This window comes from Camelina sativa, chromosome 19, assembly GCF_030686135.1.
Source record: "Camelina sativa cultivar CO46 ecotype springtype chromosome 19, ASM3068613v1".
NCBI classification, from domain to species: domain Eukaryota; kingdom Viridiplantae; phylum Streptophyta; class Magnoliopsida; order Brassicales; family Brassicaceae; genus Camelina; species Camelina sativa.
Genome location: NC_141898.1, coordinates 5,495,786 through 5,503,267, shown reverse-complemented (window position 1 = coordinate 5,503,267; position 7,482 = coordinate 5,495,786). Strand labels below are relative to the sequence as shown.

Sequence of the window (7,482 nt, the reverse complement as noted above, 5' to 3'; positions counted from 1 at the left end):
ATTTTCAGAAGGAGAAGTTCGAGAAAGCTTACTATGAACACACACTGTTCGTGAAGAAGAACGGAGACGACATCCTCATTGTAAGTCTGTATGTGGATGATTTGATTTATACAGGCAGCTCGCTCTCAATGTTGGAAGAGTTCAAAAAGTCGATGATGTTGGAGTTCTCGATGACAAACCTTGGAAGGATGAAGTATTTTTTGGGGGTTGAAGTTGTTCAAGATGAGAGAGGGATTTTCATCAGCTAGCAAAAGTATGCAGACTGATGAAGTACGTCATGGAGAACTGCAATGCAGTTAAAAATCCTATCGTACCTGGTCACAAATTGTCAAGAGTGGGAGCTGGAGAAGTTGTTGATCCCACGATGTTCAAACAACTTGTACGAAGTTTAAGGTATTTGACAGCAATTATACCAGATGTGATATACTCGGTAAATCTAGTTAGTCGCTACATGGAGAATCCCAATGAGGCTCATATGTTGGCTGCAAAAAGAATCTTGAGGTATGTCCAAGGAACCACTGAATACGACATCAGATACAAGCAAGGGGAAGGGAAGGAGCTTGTCGGGTTTGTGGACAGTGATTATGCAGGAGATATAGATGATCAGAAGAGTACTTCCGATTATGTTTTCATGCTTGGAGGAGGAGCAATTTCGTGGGCATCAAAGAAGCAGTCAATAGTGACTTTGTCAACTACTGAAGCTGAGTTCGTTGCAGCAGCTTATGGGGCGTGTCAGGCAGTGTGGCTTACGAACATACTTGAAGAAATTGGTTCTGTTCAAGGAGAGGGTACAATTCTACCATCAAATTGTGCAAGAATCATGTACTACATGGAAGGAGCAAACACATTCATGTAATGTTTCATTTCTTGCGTGAATTGGTGAATGATGGAGTCATAAAGTTGGATTACTGTTCTACTCAAGATCAATTGTCGGATATCATGACCAAGGCTGTCAAACTTGATGTGTTCGAGAAGCTAAGGAGAAGAATGGGAGTGTGCTGTGAGAAAGAGTAAATTGGAAGGAGACGTTCCAGTTTAGGGGAAGAATTGAAGAATAAAACGTGTTTTGGGTTTAGCTTGAATGTTTCCAAGTTGAATAAGTCATTGTCCTGGTTTGTAGGACACGAGCTAGAGTTTGTTTCGGTTGCATTTTGTTTCGGGATTCTAGTTTTTGTAAAGTCTTTATAAGACTCATCACTTTTAGATTAATTGAATTATTCAGTTCATCTTGCTCTGTTCCACCAAGCTATCTAATCTATTTTAACACAAATCACAGACGCATCCTACCAAAACCTAAACTTAAATTTCTCTACAGTACTTCCGAAAATATTTTCACACATGTAATTTAATTAGAACTACAATTATTAACATTGTACCAACAAAACCAACATCGAACCAATTGTGGAGCTGAGATGGAACAACAACAACCGTTAGATAGACATTTTGATGACAAAACAGCACTGAACCAATTGTGGAACCGTTTCTTTTGTCTTCATCGTTTTTTTCTCCCCTTCTTCGTTTTTCAATTTTGGAGTCCCAAAGCTCAGCCAAAGTTATTGGCTTTATTATTGCAAGTGGGATTCCCAAGTCCCATCCTTAAAATCCCTACCAAAATAGTTCCTCACATTCCCTAGAGGGGACAAATTACTTCATTTACTTGTAAATAATTGTTTGACAGCATTCAGAGCCTTGCGCCTCTTAGGAAAAGGACAATTGCCCAAGGTAGGCGACACATTTAAAAAATAAAATACAAGGCCACATTTTACAGGAAAAAATATACGCTGATAATATATATTTAATTAGATTGGTGTGTTTTTTTAAGGAACATTAATTTCAATAGAAATTCTATTCTTATGAAAAACTTGGATGGAAAAAAATATTATGAAAAACTTGTCTTAATTAATATATCATGGGAATATACACTATAGTAATCATAAGATATTAAAAACAGTAAAGTGACCTTAGTGCAGTGACAGAAGTTAAGTCCATTTATAGAAGGCACCATCACAACAAAATCGAATCCCGCTTCATACGAATGTAGAAATTTGGCTAATGGATTGGTCAATTGTGACCCAATGATTGAAAAAATATATATATATATATATTAAAAACAAAGAATATGTAAGAAGAACAAGAACCCTAAAATAAGTAAATGAACGTTTTGAAAACAATTTTATCTTTACTTTTTTTTAGTATTATCTATTTTCTACAATTGCATATCATATCAAAACAAAACTTATAACTCAATCACATATTTAAAACTCATCCTATGGTGTCGGCACAACACTGACGACATCTAGTCTTTTTTATTTTTTTGGTGCAAAACGACATCTAATCTAAGATATATACCATTATCAGCACGTTTTATGTATGTTTCAGCAGTTTTGGCATTTTCTCACATTTTCAAAGGGGAGCGATTTCTTGCAAGTTGCAACTCTCGTGACTTGTAACTTAATTATTAATTATTAGATGAGTACCGTGCAATAGCACTTTATTTTATACAAAAATTAGGTATATATTTTGTATATTAAAATAATTTTTTATATTTTTTAATTAATTTTTAGAAAATCTTATCATATAATTTTAACATTTTACATTTAGCCCGTCGTCTGTTATAAAGATCATAACTCAATTCATCATATAATTCATTACATGTAAATTCATATATCACTTGCAATTGTTAATTTGGAAAATTTTGTAAAATGTTTGTTTATATTGTTAAATTTGTTCATATATTTTATTCCTTAAAGTGGTATTATTTTTTCGAATTAATTGGTTAATAATAGTGTGAATGATTAATGTAAAATTTCTGTAGATATTATGGTTTGTGTTCAAGATTCCTTGTTATTAGTAATAATACACTTAAAATAATCAAGAGAACCTGTAAATCTCGATTATCAATAATCAAGTGAACCCGTAAATTTAGAATATACAAATAATATACTTAAATTATTAATGTATTAATTTTATTAATATACTTTCCTTTTACCTGTAAATCCAGACTATACAAATAATGTTTTTTTTGTATGAATATAGTGTATTCCCGTGAATGGAAATGTCAATGATTTATATTAAAAGTTTGGATATAGGTGTTAGGTAATATTTTATTTTGGTTGCATAATCGGAAATCACGCTTAAGAGTAATTAATTTATGAGATTTTTTTGCTTTATGTAAATATATTTTTTGAAGATTTATTTTATTCTTTGGAATATCCTTTGTAAGAATATCCTAAATCTAAATATAATTAATAGTTATAACCAATATAACATATTTTGTAACCAACTAATAAATCAAATAATAATATAATTTAATAACTTATAACTATTATATAGTCTTATGAAATATATCTATATTAACATTTTTGAAGTACATTTTGGTTTATGCCCTTGAAGTTTATCTTATTTAATTTGTTTATTTGCAATATTAACCCTTATAGATTTTCCTAAAATAATATTTCTACTTAATTAACCCCTACAGATTTTCCTAAAATAAACAGTTCTACTTATGGGGAGGTATTGGTTTAGGATTTAAAAAGAATTTTAATGACTTTAAAAGTTAGGTAAAATATGTTGTTATTCAATCAAGACTTTTAAAAACTCTTTAAAAATTTGGTGTTATTGGTTGTGGATTTGTAAAAAGTTATCTAAAATCTTGATAAATCTAGTGTTATTGGATTAAGAGTTTTATAAAGTCATGAAAAGTTTTATGTTATTCAAGTAAAACAAAAGAATCTTGGATTGTTAATGAATTCAAATTTTATGTTATTGGTTTAGGATTTTATATCATTTCCTTCATAACAAAAGTCATGAAAACTCTTTCATCAAATAGAAAGATTTTACAAGATTAGAAAAAACAAATCATCAAGATTTTAAAAAACTTCCTAAACAATCTCTTAGAATCCTTCATTTTTAACTTTCAATTTTCTATGATTCTAACAATCAGCAAGAACATAAAGTCATTAAAATTCTTTCTAAATCATAAACCAATACCTCCCCCTTAACTCAATTAATCTATATATACATTTTTTAAATTTTGGATTCTACCCTTTTATTAGTATTTATTTACAAAGTTAATCCCTAAAAATTTTGGTTACTAAATATACCAAAATTTGCAATTGTGGATCTTCATTTATTTTATTTTCTTTTGTCGCCAACTTGGATCTTCATTAAACGATATATTTCCTTATATTTCGATATATATATATATATATATATATATATGAATAGTTAATCTCTTTTAGTAAGATTTTTCTGGAAAAAAAGGAAAATGACATTAACAAGTGAAATCAAAATTGATTTAATAATTTATTACGCAGAGAATTCTAAATTTTGTATCTTCACTTAATTGTATCTTCCCTTATATTTAGATGGCAGTTATGTCAATATGTTTAATTGAGATTTCTCTGGGAAAAAAAAGTTAAACTAGAACAACTAAACTAACATAAAAATCGGGAATGATATACTATAGCTTCAAGGATATTTTCTTCGATTATACAATTGGTAATATACACTCACACTCATAACTACTAGCATATTTCATTTACTAATTTCTAAATTATATTCAAACTTTTCCAAAATTTTAATATGTCGAAGATACTTTTTACGTGCTCTTCAAGAATTTCGATAACTGATTAAGGAAAGCCCTAAACCCTACAATCTTCTCAAATAATGAAATAACTATAAATAGTCTAACTCGCATCATATAAGTTCACCAAACACAATAAACTGTTTCTCTATAGCAAAAGCAAACAAATTAAATTACTCCAATGGCTACTACATTTGTCTTTCTAATAGATATGATGTTCAGTTTGGCTGCAAAAAAGGTTTTCTTTTCTTTCCTAGTTCTTCTTATTTCCTGTAACCATGTCATACTATTACTTCTCATATTTACATTTTGTCGTCGTCTCTAATGTTGTTTGTTTATAATTTTTTTACTTTAGGGTGTGAAGATCCATACTTATGAGTGATGATCTAAAACATGTTGACTGGTAAGTATATTTGATCAAAAACTGTAACAGTGCAGATCTATATTACTATTTACTAGCCAAATTATCGTTTACAACTAATAATATAATTTTTTATTTCTAGACTTGATTAGTCAAGTCGTAAACATCGGGGAGAAGAGATGCTTGAAGCGAAAAAGCCAACTAAAAAGCTCAATTTTGAAATGAGGGATGATTAGTAAGTTATTACTCTTAAAATCAAACATGGTGAGGATAATAATCAAAGCTCAAACGGTATCATCTTTCTAAATGGATGAATACAGACAAGAAGCTGAAGGGTGTTAACCCGCGGTACATGTTTTGGAGTTGAAGTTTGATTATTTGTTTCTTTGTGTATTTTATTTTATTTCTCATACATCACTAGATTTTGAAGTTTGGTTTTGGTCAACTCTTTTTTTGTTATTCAATCAATTCAATACAATGATACAACTATTATTAGTGAACATTTTATTTATATGAAAGTATTAAGTTTTGGAATTAGTGGTATTAGACAGTAAATTAATATAGGGTTTTTTAGAAATACAAATAATTAAAAAGCCCCATAAATATAAGTTTATATATACACTAGGTTTTGAACCCACGCGTAGCATGAATATATTTGATATATTTTGATGAAAACTATATATGATTGATGACGGTAGTAAAATATTATCTTATAAAGAATTTAAATTAGTATTAAGGAAAAGGTTAAATTTCAGATACACAATTTTTTGAAATATAAAAATCAGTTGTGTTATAAAATCAAATCTGATAAAAAAAAACATGAATTTAACTTAACATCCAGGTGAGGCGAATTAAACTGATGGCCTCACATATCCTAAACCATTTCTTTGACCACCAAAAAAACAAAACAATTTTATCATCATGAATTTAACTCGTTTTCATATTTAATTGATCGCTACCACCTATGCTTTCGTGTTTTTTATTCAATGTTTTCTTATTCTTCATATTCTTTCTTGTCATTTCTATTGTCAAATTTTGTGGTAATCGTCATCATTATTTTTACTGTCTGGTTCTTCGCTATACTCTTTTTTTTCTTCATCCTCGTCAACTTCTTCACATTCTTCCACTAAAAAACCTTTTTTTTAGACTACCACACAACTTGTTAATCCATCAAACTCCAAGAACAAAATCATTTTTTCTCATAAAAATAAAAAATAAGATAAAAAAATAAAAATTAATGAAAAAATATCAACTTATCTATAAAATCATACACAAAAATATGTTTTACAGCTCATCAGAAATAAAAAGCACAAACATAGATAAATAAGATAATTTATATTTTACATAAATATTTATAATATTTTAAACTTTTAAAAGGTTTCGAAATATAAAATTTGAAACTTTTAAAAAGTTCCAATATTTATAATATTTTAAACTTTTAAAATTTAAAAATTATAATATTTAAAAACTTTTTAAAAGCTAAGAACTTTTAAAAGTTTCAATATTTATAATATTTAAACTTTTAAAAAGTTTCAATATTTATAATATTTTAAACTTTTAAAATTTAAAAATTATAATATTTAAAAACTTTTTAAAAGCTAAGAACTTTTAAAAGTTTCAATATTTATAATATTAAAACTTTTAAAATTTTTAAATATTATAATATATTTTTTGAAACTTTTTAAAGTTTTAGTTTGATCAAATAAAAAACTGGATCAAACCAAATATACTTTTAAATTTGGATGCCTGATAAATCAAGCTTTCTTGCTCATTCGTTGTTGGAAGCATATTAATATTATTTATACTGGTTCTGAACCATTGTGTAAAAAATTTCTAGCCGATGTGGGATATTGTACATAGTTCTTTTATTTTCATTAATTTAAAATTTTCCTTTTTCTAAAAAATTCTGGAAATTTAAAAAATGTTAATGAATGACATGTCAAATCCTGATAGGTTGTTTAAAATAATTCTTAATATAGAAAATTCTAGAAATTTTTAAAAAGTTAATTAGTGATATGTCAAATCCCTATTGGTGGTTTAAAATCCTAGGTGGACGCCTTTAAGAGCTTATAGCTCATACTTTTTATTAGTATAGATTTTTCTTTTTCAAAAAAATTTTGGAAATTTAAAAAATGTTAATGAATGACATGTCAAATCCTGATAGGTTGTTTAAGATAATTCTTAATATAGAAAATTCTGGAAATTTTTAAAAAGTTAATTAGTGATATGTCAAATCCCTATTGGTGGTTTAAAATCCTAGGTAGACGCCTTTAGGAGCTTATAGCTTCTACTTTTTATTAGTATAGATTTATATATACACATACATCAAATAACATTCTTATAGTTTCCATGAATAATAATATTATGTTTTATATATTGGTGTATATTAACCGGTTACAATAATAATATAGAGCATAATAACTCAATCTTACTCACATATATATATACAAAATTAAAACAGTGAAAATGACACTTATATATATAAAAGAATCATGGTATACCACGGGTTAAATCATAAAATTAACAATCACATATA

At 27.7% G+C, this 7,482-nt stretch overlaps 1 pseudogene; it reads left to right on the top strand.

Annotated features, from left to right (window-relative positions):
- The first annotated feature begins 277 nt into the window (after positions 1–277).
- On the top strand, positions 278–856 carry LOC147920217 (secreted RxLR effector protein 161 pseudogene; annotated as a pseudogene).
- Positions 857–7,482: the final 6,626 nt, after the last annotated feature.